Source organism: Triturus cristatus, chromosome 1_1, assembly GCF_964204655.1.
Source record: "Triturus cristatus chromosome 1_1, aTriCri1.1, whole genome shotgun sequence".
NCBI lineage: Eukaryota > Metazoa > Chordata > Amphibia > Caudata > Salamandridae > Triturus > Triturus cristatus.
In genome coordinates this window covers 565,619,837-565,643,161 of record NC_140579.1, presented here as the reverse complement: position 1 = coordinate 565,643,161, position 23,325 = coordinate 565,619,837, and the positions used below count along the sequence as shown (strand labels likewise).

Sequence of the window (23,325 nt, the reverse complement as noted above, 5' to 3'; positions counted from 1 at the left end):
AATCAATGGAAGGAACCAGAATAATGTTATTAGCATAACGAGAATGGTGAAAAAGATAAACAGTTCAACCATTTTGCTGTTACAGAGAATATGTGCTTGCTTAAAAGTGCTGTAATCTACTGTACTCCTACCTACCGCTTCCTAACCTAGTGTGCCTAGGGTTAGTGAATCTGCCAAATCCCTGTAGGATGATCTAACTCCCCGTTACCTGTGGGTACCTGTCATCAGAATATCTGTCTTGGTGGAAAGCTGGTCACCATCCGTCACATGAGGTTAACAGAAACCAGCTGGGCTGGAATTCAGGCATGGGGTGACCTCTCAGTGCCAGTGAAATGCTCCTCTGTCTAAACAAGGTAGTAATGTTGCTTATATAATAAGCATCATTCATGTTGCCATGCTGAAGCCCCAGTCAGGCCGCTATTGTTTATTCTATTGTGATAGCTCTGTTGTTGAACGGATAATAACAAATATCATTTTGTGGAGTGAACTTAGCCATTGTATAGAATGTTCAAGGTATTTGATAATCTAGCTACGAAGTTGAAATGTAGGCAAAATTAGTTCAGAGATTATTACCCTGCACAGGCACAGAAACAAATGCGCGTCAAATGTCATTTTATTTAAGAAAGAGGGCAACTTAAAAATGTGTGCTTGTAAAATGGTGGCGTTTCTAATTGAGCCTATTATGTGACCACATGACAGTACCAACCAATAGAAGGAGTTTCCAGAACATCCATACTGTGATGGATGCTAAAGGAAGGTAAGTAGAAAGCTATCTATAGTGTTGGGTCACTGGGCTCAATGAGGGAATGTTCTCTCTCTCTAGGAGAGTCGAACCCAAACAAGGCAGAACAGCATGGGGGCAGTATTTAATATGACCGCCCCTAAGATAGCCGCCTTGTTCTTAAATCTCACAGGATTTCAGAATCTTTCCAAACCAGTTTTAGTCTCAAAGGAGTTGCCTGCACAACAGTCCCGGTCCCAAGAAATGGAAGCCTTATCAATGAGTGCCAGCAGGCACAGGCAGTATTAGTGGGAAGGAAAGGGCCAGGGAGACATATGAACGCAGCGATAGTTGTGGGAAGGCAAGGGCCAGGAGAACATTGGAATGGTGGCAGTGCGTGGAGGACTGAGTGTGCCATGGAGAAAAGGGTACACGCTGAGCGCAGCATGACAGCTGCTCATGGAGAGACAGGTTGGTTTGAGGGCAGCCTCATTGGTCAGCTCATGATTATTTCAACAGGCTAAATCTTGTTTTATGAGAAGAAGTAGCCCTGAAGGCCAACAGCAGGGCATCAGTCTGCTTAAGGTGAATCTCAAAACATATTTTCATTAACTTGTTTCTGAGGTTAGTGTTGTTGCGTTCTATTTTGCCAGCATATTCCGGGCGTTATGCACCGCCAAAATAATTGCTTATTCCTTAGGCTTTGAAGATCCGCTGAACAAATAAAGTGTGGGTCCCAGTCATAGGATGAGGAATGAAGTCTTGGAATTATTTCTTGGTAACCTTAGTTCCATTCGCTCGGGTGCAGGGTTAGGGCTCCATCAAACAATTACTAACACATACGAGCAAGGCCCATATCTGTGCATTTGGATAAAGTCCATCTCTAGATAGACAAAGAGGGTCTAAGGAGGAGGGTGAGTTGCGGGTGGTGTATTAATCTCTAAACATGGAGGGAATGACACATGGCACTTGCATGGCAGTAATTCTGCATCACAGAGGGGAAGAAAGGTGCAAACCAATAGGTAGCTGCAGCCCGTATCATCCCTCCTTTCTGGGAAAAGCCAATATACAGTCTGGTGAAATTTTTTTGTAGAAATTTCTGGACTCCGACGCAACCAAAGCACCTTCCATTTACAATTCAGTTGAATCCAATTTTGTTTCACAGCATCTGGGGCTTGTTCCTGTAACAGGGCCAAGGGGAACATGCATCAAGCTGAAATTTTGCGATTTCTTATTTGCGAGAAATAGGGAATCGCAAATAAGGAATCGCAAAAAGCGATGCATCAAAAATATAGCGAATATTTAGTGAATCGCAAGAAATCGCAAATAGCGTGTCCCCTCTTTGCGATCTCGCTATTAGCGATTTCGCTAATTGCAAAATCGCAAATAGCGGAATCACATATTTGATGCATCTTGATGACATCACTACCAGGAAGTGAGCAGACCAAGCCCCATTCAGTGCACAGTCACAGTGAGAGGAGGGAGCTGACTGCAGGAGCTGAACAGGAGTGAAAGTAACTTTTGGAACAAATCCTGGCCATTTCACAAAATGGATACAGCAGCAGGAGAGAACAGCCAAAGAGCCAGGAAGAGGAAAAATAAGTTTTCTGACAAGGAAATTGACACGCTAATCGAGTGCGTGGTACACAGCCATGACAAGCTGTTTGGAGAATTGTCCTTGAAAGTTGCAGAGCAGGAGAAACGCAAAATATGGATCCAGATCCAAAGTGAACGCTGTTGAGGTCATACACCGTACCATGGACGAATTTTAAAAAATGTGGTACGACTTGCGCAGTCGTGCAAAGGAACGCATTGTCGACCGGCTCAAGGAATCAGGAGAGGGAACCCCGACACAGACTGCCAACACACCCATGGAGGACATGGTGGAGTCGACACTCCAGCCTGAAGCTGTTGTTGGGGCGACGCAGCTAGACACCTCTGGTGCGGCAAAGACATCCGAAGGTAAGATGCATGCATGTGGCCAAATGTCATTAAATTGAGAAGTATTGTGTCAGGATTGGTACTGGGGGTGAGGTCTCCGAGCCAGTTAGAGTTAATAGAGGGGTCAGACAGGGTTGCGTCCTAGTTCCTCTCTTATTCAGAATATATATAAATGGCCTACATAAACATCTGGTTTCTCTAACCGGTGACGTCCCGACCATAAAAGGTAATTATCTCCCCGCTCTGCTATATGCAGATGACGCGGTCCTTATGGGACGCACCCCACACGCATTACGCATTTTAGTGAATGGCTTCGTCGCACATATGGATTCCCTAGACTTGAAGACCAATTTTAAAAAGTCTTTTGTAATGTCCTGCGGCCCGAAAAGGCATTATATTGGCAGCATAGTTGTGGGGGCAGAAAGACTGGGGTCAACTAGCAGTTTCCCGTATTTGGGTGTGGTCTTTGCTGCGAACAACTCCTGGAGTGGGCCCACGCCAGGAGTAAGTTCTCAAAGTCCATCAACTCAATTCTGAGCCTCCCCCGTCCAAAACTGACCGGGGCATTGCCCGCTATCCTAAAAATATACAACACTCAATGCGTCCCGGTTGCCACATACGGTGCTGAGGTTTGGGGAGCTGCCAGTTGTTCAGATATAACTGCAGAGGAACATAGATTTTGTAGGAAACTTCTGTGTTCCCATTACTTCCCCACATTTTATATGTCATAGGGAATTGGGGTTGCATTTTATAGGGGATTTTATTCGTGCTCGTCCAGCCCTTTTTTGGCTGGCGATCTGGAAAAATCCCGCCGCCAAACTGACTAGGGACATCATCGAGGATTGTTTACGCTGCGATAAGGGCATGACCATTCCCTGGTTGTCAGGGGTGCATAGCGTATTTCGCAGCGTGAACTTTGAAGATACTTTCCTAAAACCCACCACTACTACGCTCCCTACTAAATGTGAACTTAAAAAAGCACTTTATATGTCATTTGATGCCGAAAGGGTAGCAAGGGAGTCTTTGAAATCTAGTGTTTGTGGTTATTTAGCCCGCAATTTCATAACTCACCCCACACCCAGTTATTTAACCCTCCCGTTGAGCCATTGGGAGCGTGACCTTATATTTCGCCTTAGGGCAGGCAGTATTAAACATGCACTTAGTTTCCCTTTATGGAATTTTAATGACCAATGTGTTGAGCCATGCCCTTGTGACTCTCAGAGCAGGCAAACAATTTTACATTTTTTATTCTTTTGTAAATTTTATATGAAGTACATCAAATGGTTTTTAACTACGTATTTTAAAAAATTAAAACCAATTAGCCTGGAACTCGCATTTTCAATGATTTTGTCCCCGGATGACGATGAACTTGTCTTTCGTGTGTGCTCTTTCTTAAAAACCGTGGTTCGTGCCCGGTTAACAATGTCTTAAAGTTTATATGGACTATTCCCCATTTGTAAACAGCATTTTATTATTTAATTGTATGATTTCACAATTGTTTTGTTTTTTTCTTGCACTTTTATGGATTGTCAATGATCCGAATAAAGTTTTCATTGATTGATTGATTGATTGAGAAGTATTACATAAGCTCAGTACAGTACACATGTCCATAATGAAAATCCTGTACACATTTTACTTAGAATTCAAAGTGCATTATGGGAGATGTAGGCAGGTCAGGCAGGTTACATGGCAAACACACAAATAGGAATAAACCGACACAAAATTAGTGTAAGAGCAAAACATTTATTCACAGTGAAAACATGAGTTCTGTGACATGACATCACAAAGAGAAATTAATGCTGTTTTGCACTGTTTAACTCACAGATGCAGAACGTGAAGATGCAGAGGGCAGTGACTTCATTGACACCCCGGAAAATAGCGCATTAGAAGTGACGGACACACCTGTGGTACCACAAAATCAGTCACGTTCCCCTACCAGGCACAGGGCAACTGCCCCAACTCTGATGACAATGGAATCTGAGGACGAGGCACATGTAACACCAGTGCCCAGCCAGCCACAAGAGACACCCACGCCCACGCCAACTCCTCAAACACAGCTACACAGCAGCACTCCCTGAGGCCGGCGGCGTAGAGCAAGGTCCCTAATCACCCAGCTGGAGGACCGACCTAATGATGCCTGGGGTGGTCTTGAGGGACAGATGCTCCGGGTGCAGCGCCTGCAGGCGAAAAACACACGTTTAGTGCAGGCACAAATAGGAAAGATGGCAGACAATATAGCAGTACTGACGGATTGCGTGAAAGAACTGACCAGGGTAATGCAGGACGGACGTGTGTCACAGGCAAGACACCATCGCCAACTGATGCAGCGCATGAACCAGTATGCAAAATCCAATAATAGGGTGGCCACATCCACTGCACTGCTGGCACGCAGGTCTGTGACCATGCAAACTGAGATGTCCCATTGGAGTGGGGATGTGGCAAAGGCACTGGGCCAGGTGACCAAAGCAGTGGAAATGATGCAAGCCGCCACAATGGAGTCAAATACTGTCACGCTGGAAGAGGGTAGTGAGGAGGCCTCAAGCATGAGCAGTCTGTCTATGCCTGTTACCACTGCAGAAAGGCGCAAGACACGCAGCAGTACCCTCTCTGCTGCCAACATGGGGGATGAAGAGGCAGCATCTGAAAGGCGTCTGGGTGTGCTTGGGAGAAAGCGATAGACTGCCATGTACACGGACATCCAGATATGGTGAAGTAACCATTGACGGACACAACACTTTTGACTGGCTTCCAAGTCATGATTTGATTTAAAGACATTTATGTACATAACTGCTAATCCTGTGCTACTGGGCACATTAGCTGTGTGCTTCAACACTCAAGTAATTTATTTTTAAGATAAACATACTTTGCAAGCAAATATCCGTGTTTTGTCTCATCGTTACTCACCTTAGAAATAATTCTGGGTTATTTCCATGCATCTCCTGCGGCCTTCTGCTGCGCTTGCACCATGTGCTGCATGGCGGTGTGGTCCTTGCTGGTTGTCGTCCACCGAGTCGCTTTCAGACACCTCAATTGCTATGCCTCCCTTTGTGGCAATATTGTGTGGCATGGCACATGCTGCTACTATCTTGCAGCATTGTTCAGGGTTGTATTGTAAGGCGCCACCGGTTTTATGGATGCATCTGAAGCCCAAACGTGCGCTCTATGATGTTCCTCGTCAATATATGCGCAGCTTTATACCTCTGTTCACTGGCAGTTGCAGGATTGAGGTACGGCGTCATTAGTTAATTACGCAAGGCGTATGCGCTGTCACCTACATGGAAGTGAGCAAAGGGTCAGTGGCAATATTACATTTGCATACGTACAATGACTGTGAGCATTAATAACACATGTTTACCTAGCAGATGTCCCTCTCCAAATTCACCCCTGACAAGACGAGTGTGTATGCCACTCTGGCGAAATATATAGGAATCATGTGCACTCCCTGGGTATTGCGCCACAATGTCAGTTATTATGTATTTGGCCTTGCATACTACCTGTATGTTAAGGGAATTATAACCTTTTCTATTCCTATACATGTATTCATTTCCTGCAGGGGGGCATATTGCCACATTGGTGCAATCAATGCAACCTAAGACTTGTGGGAAGTGGGCTATCTGGTAAAATTCCTGTTTAGTCTTGGTGAGGTCATGTGCGGTTGTGGGGAAGCTAATGTGTGAGTTGATCCGGGACATCATGGCAACAAGGAATGCTTTGAAGATTCTTGAAAGGGCGCTTTGAGACACACCTCCAGCTACTGCTATGACCCCCTGGAAACTGCCTGACGCCAGTAGGTGCAGGCAGCATAGGACCTGCACATGTGTGGGTATGGCATTGGTCCTACGTGTCTGTCGCTGCAGAATGTGATCCAATTCATTGATTAAATCATGGATCATTGCTGCATTGAGCCTATACTTGTTGAATATCTCATCCACTGTCTGTCCTAGTAAAGTAATGCAGACTTTGAAGATGCGCTCCTGGATTCTCCTCTTTCTGTTTGCTGCTGCCTGGAGCCTCATCCTCCTCGCCATCAGGTAAAGCCCTGCCATTGTGAAATGTTCAGGCGCAATCTGTGTGTGTTTAAGTAAGTTTCTGTTGACTTTCAACTGTATCTGATTTGCACTGATTATTACCACCGGTTGTGATCCTTCTGATTTTGCACTTGCAATATTGCGATTTTCATTAAAATCACAAATTGCAATTTTTCATACATTACTTTGCGATTCTTTAATTGCGATTCGCGATTTGGTAGCCGCAATTAAAGAATCGCAAAATTATTCTCAGAATATTCTCCGATTCTTTATGTTGCGAAAACATTGGTTTTCGCAAGATTTGCGCTCATGCATTGCTGCAGGTTAGTTTGCTATCACAATTGGGCTATTTTTGTGATTTATTTTTAGGTTGATGCATGTGCCTGTAAGTCTTTGAGAGGGGGCACTGAAAAATCATCAGACCTTAAAAGACACATAGTAGCCTCATAGTGAGGTGAAAGAGCAGCTGTAGTCACTTGGTCTGTGAGGGCATTTCCTCTGGACACATCTTCTAGGACTGGTTGATGGGCATCACATTTAACTACAGTGCTTCTAGTAGACAGCAGAGGGGCATTCCGCAAATTTGTCACATATTTTCCATTTTTAATAGGTGTCCCTGCAGAGGTCATGAATCCTCACTGCATTGTCAAAAATCATGGACTGCTCCAAAAGCATACTTCAAATCTGTGAATATGGTAACCATCTTTTTTCAGCAAGGATGGCCGATCTGGTCAAGGACTCAAGTTCAACTTCTTGTGCGGAATGAACATAAGGTAGGTGCCTCTGTTCAACAACTTCATATACAGTACACACAGAATAACCAACAGCTACAGTTCTAGCATCAGCTCTTAGACATGAACCATCAACATAGTAGAGTTACTGTCACGTGTCCCTCAGATGCCTCTCAGGATCGGTTTGTTGCTCAAATGGGTCCACCTATTGACACCCTAAATTCCGAACTGCCATTATAGCACAGAAGTTTAAGGTGGTCAATCGGGGGAAGGAAAGGAAGGGAACAGCGGGGAGGGAGATCTGAGGAAAGAAAAACACCTTATTATAGCACTGCTTGTGGCACACAATTAAAATAGGTTGTACATTCCCTCAGAGGTGCATATTTCCCTGTATACCTGTAAAGAAAAAATAAACAAGCTCTTGCAGTAGCTTCAAGAAGGATGATTGAAAGTCATCAAAACTCTTCCTATTGGCTAAAGCCTCTTTCAGAACGTACTGTGAATATAAACCATAGGATTAGGCCAAGCTTAACAAACAACTAACCAAACACGATTGATACTCTTATCACTCAGCGAGAACCCACCAATGTTGGTGTAAAGCCCCACGTCACAAGGGAGGAAGGATAATGCTTTGCTTCATTTTCTCACTGACCCCTTGGTATAATAGGACGAACAAAAATCACACAACATGTAACACATACTAGTCAATGGTTGTTCATTCTGAGGATAGCTTTGGGTGCATTATTGGCTTAATAACACACCGGCAAGTTAGTAACAGCAGTTACCTCAGCTGGCAAAGTACTTGATATTGTTATGTAGAAAGCATATAATATACCACCTGGTATATTCCAAGGTTATCCAAACTATTGATTTTTACGTGCAGATATGCCAAGATAGACCACTCGTGGCATATCCTCGAGTCGAGTGATAAAGGTGCAAGTTCACTCGCACTTCAACACAGATTAGTTCGAATAAATGAAAAAGCGGTTTGCCCCATCTACCAGCCACACTGGAAGGTACAGGGGAGGCGGTGTCAGTGACACCCTTACCGCACCGGACACTCAGCAACACCAATTCCTACGTACTTGGCGTTCCATGCAAACAGGAATAATCTGCACTGGTTTCTCCTTGAGTGCCGGCTTTCATAGCCCTCGGCGTTACGGATCGACGTCATTTCCTGTGCGCGCGCGCGCATGTTGCACCGCACAGGTTTCTGGGGACTGTAGTTGCCTCTGCTCATTTCCGGATTACGGTCATCTTGTCCTCCTGGCCACTATGCCCACAGCACCCGGTAGACTGCGGCGCATCTTCTCCAGGTCCCCGCCTGTTTTTCCAGCTGGTCAGAAGAGGTGTCAGCGTTCACTTGCGGTAGGTGGGTAACAGCACATTCCTCTCCCGAGGAACACTGACATGGCCCAGGTTTGTTGGGGTACTTATCGTGAAAGGACTGGACATACTTTGGAGCATGCATCCCCGCAGCTGGTTCCCATAAATTCTCCTCCATGCCATATCCCTTCCAGGATACCAAGTACCATAGTTGTGATCCCCTCATCTTGGAGTCCAGTATTTTGTGTACCTCATACTCAGGCTCATTATTCACCCATATAGGAGAAGGCCGTTTCTAACCGGTGTATAGGAGGGTTTCAACAGTGAAACATGGAAAACGGAGTATATCTTCATAGTCTTTGTGAGGGCTAGTCGTACCGCCACAGGAGAAATGATTTTCTTGATCTTTTAAGGACCTATAAACTTCGGGTTGAAGATGCTGTATTTGCGAACACGAATGTTTCTGGTAGTGAGCCATACCACGTCACCCACCTGGTATAGGGGTTGTGGTTTTTGGTATTTGTCAGCCTTTGCTTTATAGGTCATCTTGGCTTCTTTTAGGTGACGGTAGTTAAGTTTCAAGGTCTGCTGTATGTGGGTGATTCTGTTTTGCAGTCCAGGTAACTTTTGAGTCATCAGTGGATGGATGAAAGGTATGAATTGAGGATGAAACCCATACGTGTTGTAGAAGGGAGCCAGTTTGGTTGACTGATGTTTGGCGCTGTTGTATGCTACCTCCGACAAGCACAATAGGTCCACCCATTCATCCGAATTCTCATCGACATAGCACCTTAAATACTGTTTCAGAGTCTGATTGAGTCTCTCGGTCTGTCCGTCTGATTGCGGATGGAAACTGGTTGATTTAGATGACTTCATGTTTAAGGCATCACACCAGGCCTTCCAAAACCAGGCTGTGAACTGTGGGTCCGTGTCTGAGATGATGTTAGTCGGACGACCATGTAACCGGATCACCTGTTGCAGGAGTATTTTCGCTAGTTGGCCTGCTGTAGGTTCCTGTGCGCAGGCAATAAAATGGCCCATCTTGGTTAGACAGTCTACCACGACTAGAATGGCTGTACAGCCTTTGTCTTTGGGCAATCCCACTACAAAATCCAACGAAATGGTCTCCCAAGGAACCATAGGGGTAGGGGGTGGTTGTAACAAGCCCTGAGGTTTTCCGCGTTCTACCTTGGCTTTTACACACGTCTCACATTTGTGAACCATGTCTTTTGTATCTTTCACAACTGAAGGCCACCAGAATTGACGATATATTCTGTCGAGAGTTTTATCGATACCATTGTGTCCTGTGCTATGAGCGTTATGACACCACTGGAACACCTCTTTGCGTAAGGCCGTATTCGACACTAACAGTTGTTTGCCTTTTATCGGCAATCCTTTGATCAGGGTCCATTGAGGATGTTTCTTTAGCCATTCTTTCCAATGGCGGATTTGCACCCCTGGTGCTACCCTTTGTAAAAAGGTATCTGTTTGGAGTAGCCCCACTACTCGTTGTGGATTCTAGATAGAATGTTGTTATTCTGTTCTATTCTCTTGACTGGTTTCTTGCCTGGACAAGGCATCTGCCTTCTTGTTTTCAGCACTAGATTAATTTTAAGTATTATTTTTCTTTTGCAGTCCTTTATTACGTTCTCCCGGTGCTCGCCAGACTTCTCTATAACGCCTATCTGTTAGCGTTTGTCTTGATCCCATATAAGAGTTCACGACTATGTGACTTCAGGTGATATATTTTTATTTTCACCTTATTTGCTTTGAGTCAATCCTTCATTCTTGCACGCTTGGCTTTGTTTCCCCTTGCGGTGTCTTCATCTTTTCCCGCTTACCCACATCCATTGTCTCCCCTTGCGGTGTTTTCGTCTTCTACCGCTCACACTTATCCATTTCTTTCCGCACTTACCTCCCTTCTCCCTTGCCTTTTTCCACCTCTCTCCCCCTTCTTCATTCAATTGAGGTCTTATCTCTACTTTTTCTTTTCTTAGTGACCAGATATATTTTTTTATGTCTTAGATTGTCCACGTATTGTCAACTTTTTTTCCCTTTTTTATACTTTAACAGCACTTCTCAAATTGTAGCCATTGTCCTGATGAAGACCTTGATTGCCTAAGGTCGAAACGCCGTCGACATCCCAGTGCAATTCACGGCCTTCAAACGATTAATACTTTATAACAAATTATCTATTATATTTATGTAATTTGTTCTTGATTAATGTTTGTTCTCACTTTGCGCCGTTTCACACTGTATATATCACTTGTGTCACTGCACTTATCACTTGCACCAAGCACGGTCAGTACACAATTGGTGTATTTTTGGCTACTTCAATTGAATTGAATTTATTTGTACTATAGTGCTGTTATAACTATTTGTATAATAATAACAACAAATTTCTTACTTTGGTCTCTCGTTTTCCCTCCTTTATGATTTATACATTTTCCAAAATTGTCCCTAGAAACACTAGTTGAGACATTGTTGCTTTGGTATCATAATTTACCCGGTCTCAACTGGGTCAACGGGTTTACTCCAGTTTAACGTTCTTTGTGAGAGTATGGCTCCGATGGCGACATCTGAATCGTCAACCTCCACCACATAGGGGCTTTCCGGATCAGGGTGAGCCGAAACGGGAGCCGTAATAAAGGCTTGTTTCAGACTCAAACAAATTCTCTGCTTTCTGGGTCCAAAGGAAGGGTACATTTTTTCTTAGTAATTTAGTGATGGTAGCTACAGTGTTAGAAAAATGGCTTATAAACCTGCGGTAAAAGTTCGCAAAGCCAAGAAAACATTGTATGTCTCTAACGTTGGTAGGTGTTGGCCATTCTTTAACAACCAGTATTTTACGCTCTGACATTTCCTGGCACGTGGGGGACAACATAACACCCAGGAACTCCACTTTACTCATGTGAAACTCACATTTACTGAGTTTACAGTAGAGACCATTTGGGCGAAGTGCCTTAAACACCTGGCAAACATGTAGGTAATGGTCTTTGACTGTGGAGGAGTAAATCAAAATATCATCGATATATGCCACCAAAAACCTGTCCCTAAACTCCCGCAGCACCTTGTTCACAAAATATTGAAATGCTGCGGGGGCATTGCACAGGCCGAAGGGCATTACCGTGTACTCGTACAACCCAAACCTAGTACGGAAGGCGTACTTCCAATCATCGCCTTCCCTTACACGCACTAAGTGATATGCTCCTTTTAAATCCAAGAGTGTGTATATGTTGGCTACTTTAACCTGCTCCAGAAGAACAGGTATCAGAGGTAAAGGATATCTATTCTTGATTGTAACGTTGCTCAAAGCTCTAAAGTCAATACAGGCTATTTTTTCGCCATTTGCTTTCGGTATAAAAAAAGTGGAGAGGTCGCAGGTGACTTAGAGGGGCGTATAAACCCATTCTCCAGAAACTTATCGAGGTATACTCTCAGATGGGCATTTTCAGGTTCGGTTAAAGCATACAGTCTCCCACAAGGAGTTACTGCTCCGGGTATTAGGTCGATTTAGCAGTCATAATGCCTACGAGGGGGTAACGTGCTCCTTACACCATGAGCTACTGAATTCCCCCTTTTTGTCTTCCCAATTGACCTTGGGGTTATGTAACACCAACCAAGGAAGACCCAGAATGACACCATACTGTGGAGCCTGAATGATATTAAACCTCAAACATTCCGCATGTCCTTCCCCACAGCACATCTCAACACTGTCTGTCTGGCTTCTTTTGGGGCCTGTACTCAATTCCTTCCCATCCACGGCCAAAACTTCTTCAGGGTTTTCTTTGCCCTTCAAACTAAGACACAGTCTTTTTGCTACATGACCATCCATAAATAGCTCTGTGGCACCTGAATCAAGCCTGGCATCTACTCTCTGCCATCCTTCTTCTGTCATCAAACGGATGGGTAAAAAAAAAATGGTCTTATGACAGACCTACCTTTTGGTTAATAGAAGGGTCGTTCACACCACCCAAGGATCTCCGGTTTCTTGAACCCTGTGTTGGTTTGTGGTTTAACTAAACACTCCTTCACAAAATGGCCCTTTTTTCCATAGTACATACAGAGACCGTTCTTTCTCCTTGTTTATCTTTCTGCTTGGGTTAGTGGCGCTCTCACCGATCCTATTTCCAAAGGCTCAGTGGCAAACCCTGATGACCCACCTGCACTTCGATTCTTGTCGAGCCGAGTGGGTGGTCGTTCTACCCTCTTCCTATCCCCTCTACATTCCCCCATGCGGTAATCCAACCGTAGTGTGAGGTTGATAAGGTCGATGCAGGTAGAAGGCTGGGGATCGATTTGGGCTAATACATCCTTCATCTCATCTTTTAGACCTTGATAAAACAAAGCGGCCCTTTTTTCTTCGGGCCACTGTGTTTCTGCCACTAATTGTGGGAAAGCGTTGATGTATACTGATGGAGCAAGGACTCGTAGAAAAGAGACTTGCTCGGAAGCAATCCTCTCATATAACTCATAACCTTGTCTTAACTGTGTACTGTGTAAATTAATACGCACCACACACGATATAATAGAAAGAAGAAGCTTGCCTATGAGTCTTACTAATAAGTAACCCGAGTGAAATCTAAAATGGCTGCTAACGCGGGAATCTGTATTGCGCATGCGTCAACTGCATCCACGCAGTACGACGAACTGTCGCTTGGAGGGAATCTTTTGCACCTGCGCAGGCGCTCTTAAAATGGCCACTTGAAAGCTGACATGCTAAGCATCTGCTTTGCTGAAACTAAAACACGCTGTTTTACTAATGCTAATGTGGGGAAAGCATTTATAATTAAATGGGATTAGAGTAGAGATAGGTGGTATACAGTGAAATCATTTTATTTTGAAATTAACATGTGTCTTTTTGACTTTCTTATTAGTATGTAATTGGGCCTCTTATGGGATACTGGAGTCTATAACCCACGTGACCTCTACATATGCGTGATATGCGAGAGGTGGAAGAAGTGATGTGACTCTTGAACACAGTCCAAGGACGAAAACAAGACATATCCTGAGAACCAGCCCCGAAGTCCTGAGAAATGGATGTGAACCTGCAAAGTTTTTTTACTTTTGTTTCTAATATGATGTGAATGCTGGTGGGAATAAAGAAAAATGAATAAAAAATTAAGGGGTGGGATCATTAAACAAATAAGTGAAAGAATAATTGGGAAAAATAAGCATGGTGTGATGATTATCCCTCCTTGCCTGTCCAATCAGAGTTAGAAATGTCCATGATAGTGAGACATTAATGGGTGGTACATGAGCATAGAAGAGTATAATTGAGATAGCTTTAGTTAGTTATTAGACATGAGACTGGGATGCTGTCCGAGAGCACAAAAGCAAGGAGATTTGCTGAATGATGCAGAGCTCAGGATGCTGTCGGAATAAGGAGCGAATGCTGATAAAGAATCGAATTGCAGAACCAATACTTTAAATTTGCTTAAATTAGAAGAAGATCGCGGAAGAATCTCAAGGAGGAAGAGAGTGTCAGAGAGGGGTGCGACACCAGCATCGGTGCTAGAGAGGTCATCTATCCTGTCCTGATTCCTGTCCAGAAGCCTTTGTCGCCTGATCTTTCCCGGGGACCCTTCCCAGCTCCTTGGCCAGGGGGTTGGTTTTCACACCATCCTAGGTAATTATAATTTCATGAATGTGCAGATGTACGTCTCTCTCTCTCTATCCTCTCCTCTCTATGCAACGTCATTACAAAGTATTATGATATTTGATTGCTTAGATTGAATAATCAAATCTTCCTTCCTTTGGGTAACGGAGACTGTATTGTACTTTGAATTGTTTCACATGAATTTAATTTAGATAAAGACTTAAAACTTTCACGAGTCTGTGGTTATTTCATTGCAAAGAATATTGATTTATGTCATTTCATCATCAACTAGTTCAACTAATGGTCCATTGACCAGAGGAAAGAAGATTTTGATCAGTGAAAGATTAGTTAGGTATGACAGGTAACTAATCTTGCAATAAGAAACAACATAAACTTTGACCCCAGCGGTTTAACTAGTCAGTGTGTATGTGTGTTTATGGGCCCAGGTGAGAATATGGTGATGGATTATCTGTGGCTGGTTCACCCCTGGATCAGTACTACCAGATCTTTGCTGCCTTGCTTTAATTACAACAATTCTCTATCTGCTGTAAAGGAAGCAGCTCGGCGATCGAACACCATCTCAAATTCTTTCCTGAACTCATCCCACTCATATAACAGGGGGTCATCTCTGCGTATAAAAGGAACAGCCCATTGAGCTGCATCCCCCGTTAGGTATGAAATCATGAATGCTACCCTAGCCTGCTTAGTGGGAAAGGCCTTGAGTCTACAGGAAAAGTGTAACAATATCTGGGTCATAAAGACCTGTACCTTTGAAGCATCTCCATGAATACGTTCCGGGGCCGCCAAAGGTATAGGTCCGGGTACTTCCACTGTAAGCGGTGGATGAAAAGGGGGACTCCCAAACTGCCACAGGCCCCCCGATGTTTCGTCCTGTCTGAGCATCGAAAGGGTTTCTTTGAAACCTGTCCACGGTGTCTTGCAGAGCCGCTGGATCTGCCCTAGAGGCAGTGATCTCCTGCTGTATGGTAACTAACGTGGCTAACACATCCTCTAGGGTTCACTCGCACTTCAACACAGGTTAGGTTCAAATAAATGAAAAAAGCGCTTTGCCCCATCTACCGGCCACACAGGAAGGAACAGGGGAGGCGGTGTCAGTGACATCCTTACCGCACAGGACACTCAGCAACACCAATTCCTACGTCCTTGGCGTTCCATGCAAACAGGAAAAATCTGCACTGGTTTCTCTTTGAGTGCCAGCTTTCATACCGATCGACATCATCTCCTGTGCGCGCGCGTGACACGCCGCACAGGTTTCTGGGAACTGTAGTTGCTTCCGCTCATTTCCGGATTACAGTCGTCTTGTCCTCCCGGCCACCATGCCCGCAGCTCCCGGTAGACTGCAGCGCATCTTCTCCAGGTCCCGCCTGTTTTTCCAGCTGGTCGGAAGAGGTGTCCGCGTTCAATTGAGGTAGGTGGGTAACAGATACCTGAGACCTGCTAAATGAGAACACGAAGAAGTGTTGACTCTCTTTGTAAATGGGGATAGAAAGGAAGGCAGAACAAAGACCCATCACTGTAAACCATTGGTCTGTGGTTGGGATGCAGGAAATGATATTGGCTTAGGGTGACCAACTGGCATTGGTGCAAATTCAGGACAGTGAGTGTAAAAATTCAGGACAAAGGGTCAAAATTCAGGACACAAATTCAGGACAGGAGGTCAAAATTCAGGACAAAACTTCAGGACAATAGGTAGGTTTTACAGACACATCAGAGGAGGTCGCGCAATAGTATATAAGTCACCCAGCCATATCCAAACATATTTAACCATTTGCAAACCTATCCATCATGTATCCTTCCATATATCATTTCACTCATCCATCCCTTCATCCATCCTTTCACTCATCCATCCATTATCCATCCATCCAACCTTTCACCCTATCCATCTGTACACTCATCCATCCACTCTTCTACCCATCCATCCAGCCATTTACCCGTTCACCCATCCAGCCATCCTTTCACTTACTCATTCATCCACCCAGTCACTCATCCTTCTACCCTTTCAGTCATCCATCCATCCTCCCTTTCTCTCTCCATCAACCCTTATACTTAATCATCCTTCCTTCCATCCATCCATCCATCCACCCACCCATCCATCTACTCATCCACTCATGAATCCATCCATTGACCCTATCACTCATCCATCCTTTCTCTCATCCATTTATCCTTTCACTCCTTCCCTCATCTATTCATCCTTTTGTCCACCTACCCTCCCTTTCACTCACTCATCCATCCTTACATCCACCCGTTCACTCATCCGTCCATCCATTCACCCTTGCACTTATCAATTCATAAATCCATCCATCATTTCACTCATCCATCCACCCACTCACTCACTCATCATCCACCTTTTCACTCATCCATCCTTTCACTCATCCATCCACCCTTTTACCCACCCAGCTACCCTTCCACCCATACATCCAGCTATTTACCTTTTTCTCTCATCCATCCTTCCACTCACTCATCAATCCATCCTCTCTCATTATCCATCTATTCATTCTTTCATTCATCTATTCACCCTTTCACTAATTCATCCAGCCATCCACCCATCCCTTCACTTACTCACTCACCTTTTCATATTAATTTTGAGCTGAGCCTTTTTGAGAAGAGGCCCATCAAGAACTTCACCCTCGCTGCAGGAGCCATTCCAGGACTGCGACAGAAGCCACCCAGGGCGGAGACAGGATCCACCACGGGGGGAGGGGGTGGGGGGGGACAGGAGCCATCACAGGCGGGGGTGGGGGGACAGGAGCCACCACATGGGGGGACAGGAGCCATTACTGGGGGGGGGCAGGAGCCATCACAGGAGAGGGAACAGGATCCACCAGGGTGGGCACAGGGGTGGGCATGCAGTATTCTAGTATCATCTTGGTCTCTCCCAGGGTGGGGTAGGGCTCCTCACCCCCTCCTGGACAAGTCAACGAGATGACAGGCTCTCTTTCTAAAAGGTTAATTTTGCCATCCCCCACTGTGATGTACAGTACTTACAGGAGATGCTCCAAGAGAACTGATTTAACTGATTGTCCTCCATACTTTGTTAATCAGTATGGGTGCGATTGTGCCATTTCTGTATTTAATTACATTATAGACTGCATGTTTGAAGAGCCAAGGTTTGCTTACAATTTAGTAACCATAATTAAGCTCTGTGAAGAGAACCACGTGCTGCCTCGGTGTAATCAGGGCCGGTTCTACGATTTTTGGGGCCCTGGGCAGAAAGGGAATTTGTGAAGCCCCTCTAAATTGCAGAGACATGAGGCATTCAGGGCTGTTTGCATCTGAATAGATGCCCCTTCTCCTAAGCTGCAGCCCCTCCCTCTCAGTCTCCTTCAAGCACCTCTTAACAGCTCATCAAGGGCTGAAGGTGTGAGGGTTGCCATCCCGCTGTGCCTCTCCAATGCTGCTGGATATCTGATCTTTGGTACTGCATCGGAGTCTGTTACACCAGACCTCACCAGCATCGGAGTCAAGCAGGGAGGTGGGTGGAAGCTGTGACGGCTTTAGGGTGGTGCGACCAGTGCCCGGTTAAAATTACGGACAAATGGCGTCCGTTAAAGAATCCTTCACGGACAACGGACAGACGGCCGAAATTACGGACTGTCCGTGAAATTTACGGACGGTTGGTCACCCTATATTGGCTGTATTGAGGACTACTGGGTAGTTGTGAATCATCATTCTATTGATAGTGCAGTGATCATGAAAAAGATGTTACACATTAGCTTTTCCCACCTTTATGTAGGAGAATATGGGCATATTACAGCGACTGACAGTAGGCTTGAAGGTGGAAATCATGGGTCAAATTCAATTTTTATCTTCAGGACAGAAAAAGTTTTGTAGAAACAATGTATTTTCTCAAATGTGTTACTTTAATGTTGATGGCTTCAACACCCCCCAACGTAGCTGTCATCATTTGCACCTAGTCTGGACCACCACTTAAAAGGAACCTTTTCAAGCAGCATAGTAAGTTCATCAGAAGTATTGGAACAGCAATTATTAGCAGACAAATCTGATTCATAAATGATGGCCAAACCTTCTCTTCATGATGCAGTAGAACAGTCAAGAAAAAAACATCTTTATTTTTTTAATATTTTTATTTGATTTAATAAAGCATTCACTGTACCACTTGTTAAGACAGGATTATACAAACCTATTAGGATATAGATTTCATACTCAATAAATTAATTACTTCCTTTTCACATATTATACTTTCATAAATAGAAACTCGATAATTACTCATAAAAAGAAAAGTGCTTGTGCAGTATATATTCCATATATACAGAGGGGGCAGTGTTTTTTTTTAAATAGTCCATCCCTTGATAAAATCATACCTGATCACCCCTCCAACCATTTCATGTTACCAGGGTCCAAAGCTTTTCCCCCTGCCGACGTCTTCTATGCCCTTTAAGTTTACACAGAGACATTTCCATATTATAAACTACAAGAAACCTAGATCTCCACATTTCAGAGCTAGGTCTATCTGGCTTCAACAAATCTAACACAATGCAAAGTCTTGCCACAGCCATAGCCATAAAGATTAAATATTGTTGATTTTTAAGATAATTTTCATCTTCCACCACCTCCAGCATCTTCATCTGTGATGATGCCTGGGTTGGTGGAAGATGAAAAGGATCTTAAATTCACTGAAGAAAAAAACATCTTTAGTACTGTAAACAGGGCAGTTGAATTTGTAAAGGAGGTCTTTTGGCAACAGGTTTGCACGGGATATGGGGTTTAATACGAAAGCATGTTTATCAATATTGAATGGGACCTAGGGTAACAGGAACAGGGTCTGAAATGTGGTGAAGTTCTCTCTAATTGGAGATGCCAACTCCATTGTTGGACAAGCCAGATAGAGGTATGGAACGAAATTTGGAGGATTTGAAGGCAGACAATTAGCATAGATATTAATGAGGCATGAAGTAGGCATCCTATTAATGGTGCACTTTACATAGGGGTCATTCTGATCAATGGGAATAAGGGAATTCATGATGCAGTTGCGACCTCTCACATAATTATTTTCCATCCGGGCCTGTTGTATTCTCTGAGGGGAAACCTAGATTCTCAGCCACTGCATTGCATCGCTTGAAGGAGAGTAAGCTTAATTGGTAGGCTCCTTTGTGCCTTACACTGTATCACACTTTATTGGGATTTTTGTTTCCACTCAGGTGGGAGCTTTACCTATGCCTGGTGTGAACGAGCACCATGACTAGTTTTCAGAGTCGCAAAGTCAATCTCTTGTCTCACGCACTATGCACTGTCCTCTGCTGCTTGTCTCATTTCATACACAGCAACTGCTCTTGCTTGTGCGCTATCTTCTTGTATCCCTCCCTGTAAGCAGAGCAGCCAGTGGTGCTTTGTTTTTAGGTGCAACCACAGGAGCAATCACGGACCCTTCAGCCAGCATGGGGAAACCAAGTAAATTATGGATATACTCTTCCTTTTTTAATTCTTCTGCCTCTATTGGTTTGGTTAACTGAGGAAAAGGTACAGGAGGAGGAGTGATTTTAGGGACAGAAACCCTAACTCTGCCAGCCAAATTGCTAATTTGGTAGCCAAAATTAGATTGGCTTCATTCCGCGGACCTGAGACCCGTGCTTTTGCTTTTTTGCTTCTTCAAACCAATCATGAAATGCTAGCGATAGTTCAATTTTGCTTTCAGGATCCTTTCTTTTCTTTCTTAAATTAGTCAATCTTTCTAAATCGAACTTACCATTCTCCATAAATGATGATTTTCTGTCACTGCTAGTAGATCCCACCGACTGTTTAAACAACCTGCATGTGATGTGTCCATACTTGTGATACATACCGTTGGCAGGAGTCCCTTTTGTTGGCCGGAGCTCTTATTTCTTGGATGTTTTAGCCCCAATCTCAATTTCACATGCACACTCTGGAATCCAAAAAAGAGTCTGGCAACCTTGTGCTGCAGCTCAAAGGAGAGAGAGAGGGAGGGAAGCTAATGGAAATATGGGAATGCGGAGTTTTGCTCTGCTGGTTTTGTCTAACTGATCTCATGGAGGGATGACGGAAGGGATCTCCCACTCTCACCCGTTAACCCACTTGCTTTCAAGCTTCCTTCACTTTGTGTTTGGAGGAGCAAGCGTAGGAGCTGTTGGGATAGGAATAACAAGCCTCTTTCGTGGTTGTAAGAAATTGGGTTGTTGGTTGACTTGGGTATGAGCCGTGGTCAAGCAGCAACCACAATCCTTGTCAGGGTGAGGCACAAGCCAACCCTAAATTAACCTGTGCTCAATCCTGCAGTGGCTTGGCACAGAGCAGTCGGGCTTAACTTAGAGGCAATGTGTAAAGTATTTGTGCAACACTTCAAACAGTATCCACATTCAAAAAGAATCCAACACAAGTTAGAAAAATAGAATTTCTTTTAGTAAATAAAACAAGTCCAAAGCGACAAAAATACAATTAGTAGAACTGGAGAAATGCATTTTTTTAAAAATTTGAGAAAATAGTGACAAAAAGCATGAAGCACAGATTGTAGATATCTGGTCACGTCAGACCGGGACAGTCACAAGTGACTGCGATGGAGTGTGGGCAGGCTACAGTGACTTAGTTAGGCCCACTAAAAAGAATACCCTAAATCCTGGTTTACGGAGTGTTCCAATTAACTGCGTCAATGATGCGCTGCGCAGCCGAAAAAAGTGATGCATCAGTTCAGAGATGCAGCAAGGCTGCAATGTGAGGGCCTGCTTTGTCGTTGAGGATCCTGTTGACGGGGCATGCAATGCAAAGTACGGACCGAGGATGAAGCACGCCATCTTGGTAATGCATTGGTTCCGATGAACTGCGAGGCTGAGATGCAAGGTCTGGCGACATCATTGAGGCTACCAGAGACGAGAGCTGCAAGGGCTTGCGCCGAGGAGGCATTGTGCAGCGGTGGTTCAGAGGGGCTACGATGAAGTGCAGGTCTTTCCAACAGGTCTAATACACGCAGCAGCGGCGATGCCTCAGTTCTGATCGGGGCTGCGCCGTGCAGCAGAGGAGATGTGTCTGTTCCGCTGGATCCACAGAGGCTGGCAGAACACCATAAACCCACTTCCAAGAGTCCAGGACTGGGGTGGCACTACTTGACAGGGTAGACTCGAAGATGGCTGAGTCCAAGTGCAAATGCAAGTTGTTGGAAGCCTGTTATGTCCCTGAGGCTTCAGATCAGGAGGCCAGTTAACTAGCCCTTCGAGTTACTCTGAGTTCAGGGTTCAAGAGATGCAAGTCCAGTCCTTCTCACCAAGGCAAGAGGGCAGTAGGCAGCAAGCAGCACACCAGGACAGTGGTCTTTCTGTGCAGCAGGTAAGTAGAGGGGAAGTCCTATAAGCAGCACAGCAGTCCTTCTTCGTGGCATAGTATCCACTGGTCCAGAAGTGTACTGAAGTAGTGGTGTCTGGTATTTATACCCAGTTGTGCCTTTGAGGTAGAATATTCTAGAGGCATGCCTTTGAAGTGCACAGGTGCCCTGCCGTCTTGGCCCTGACTGGAGACTAACTACAGGGGGTATGCAGCCCCTTGTGCAGAGACAGGGCACAACCTATTCAAGTTGAAGTGGGGCTGGGTCCAGCTCCTCCCTCTCATCCTGTCGCGATCCTACATGCAAACAAGGCAAGGCAGGGACGCATACACCACAGGTTCCTTCCCTGTATGCATGGGCAGTGGTATGAAAGGTATGGTAGCCCACTGCACTACGTTACCCAGAAAGCAGCAGGGCATCACCGTGCTAAACGGAACCTTCCTCGTAGGCACGCCTTCTATATAAGCGCTTCCGGTGCAAGGGGAAGGCGCTTGACAATCTAGTTCCGAGCTACTGAGAAGAGCGGACGCTTTTCTTCCTGTGGAACGGAGATTACAGCCGATGTTCACCAATGATTATTCCATCGCAGATTGCTCGCAGAGGACTTCAAAAGACCTGGGAGACATTTGCGTGCTGCGGTGTATTGTGACGCGCCTGTTGACAAACACCCGCTGAGCCGTTTATCGGAGCCGAACTGAAGTTCATCTAGAACCCGCACTACGCTCTAGAGTGCATTTCTTCCACATGACGGCGTTTTGACGTCTCCCAGCTGGGCGGCGTACAGGTACTGTTTTTTCAGTGAGAGAAGTGCTGGAGTACTTCTCTTTAGTACTTATCCTGCTTGATAGTTCTAGGCTTCAATCTGTGTTTGCGTGCACTACTCACATGCCGCGCTTTCACGGAGTAGACCCCCCGGTGGCTTCATGAACCGGCTGGGACAGTATTTATTGCAAACGCTGTTGGGAAGAACAGCGAAAGAAGCCTTTTCTGTGTTTACTCTTGCCTGCTGTGAGGTAACAGCGGTTGGAGTGACAAGTTACTGCCTTGACTCTGGTCTGCAGAGAAACGTGACTAGTATTTAATCCTACAGTAACTTCTGAGAATCGCTTTTCCTGGTCTGATTTGTGCAAGCTATTACATTATTTTCCGGTAAATTGTGAATGATAGAAAGAGAGCAATTGACTGCTGCTACATGTGGTGTGGCCCTTAACTTGTATGATTCATGTTTGTCTCGTGTTTTCCTTTGTCTCCCATGCAGTTCATCTTCATACACACCTAGACCAGACCTAGGAAGCAAGGGTTCCCGGCAGGATTTTGTTATTTTGTCCCCTTCCCTTTACCCCAGGGTGCTTTCTTCCATAGCTGTGTTTCACCATACGGTGGGAGGCAGTGTCCTGGCGAGGAGGGAGGCTTCTCTGCACGACATCGTCCCTGCTGGCTGCTAGGCAGAGGTTAGTGGCGAAATCACTCCTTCTTGCACTGCTGACAACCTGACAGATTGTCAAGCCCAAGATTGACGCCCAGCCCGGACGATGGACACCAATGTTGTGTTGACCTCGCTGCTGGAGAGCTTAACAGCTCTGCAGCAGGAGGTGCAAACCTCACGTTTGGAGAACCAGGACCTGAGAAAGGAAATGAGCACGTTACGTAAGGAAGTAGCGGGACTATCA

General features: G+C 45.0%; 1 long non-coding RNA gene across 1 annotated transcript; it reads right to left on the bottom strand.

Annotated features, from left to right (window-relative positions):
- Positions 1-4,387: 4,387 nt before the first annotated feature.
- Positions 4,388-15,592, bottom strand: LOC146870639 (uncharacterized). Its single transcript, XR_014959424.1, has 3 exons — positions 15,475-15,592; positions 5,567-5,933; positions 4,388-4,839 (listed from the first exon to the last, which is right to left on the bottom strand). It is a non-coding gene; the product is annotated as an uncharacterized LOC146870639 (long non-coding RNA).
- Positions 15,593-23,325: the final 7,733 nt, after the last annotated feature.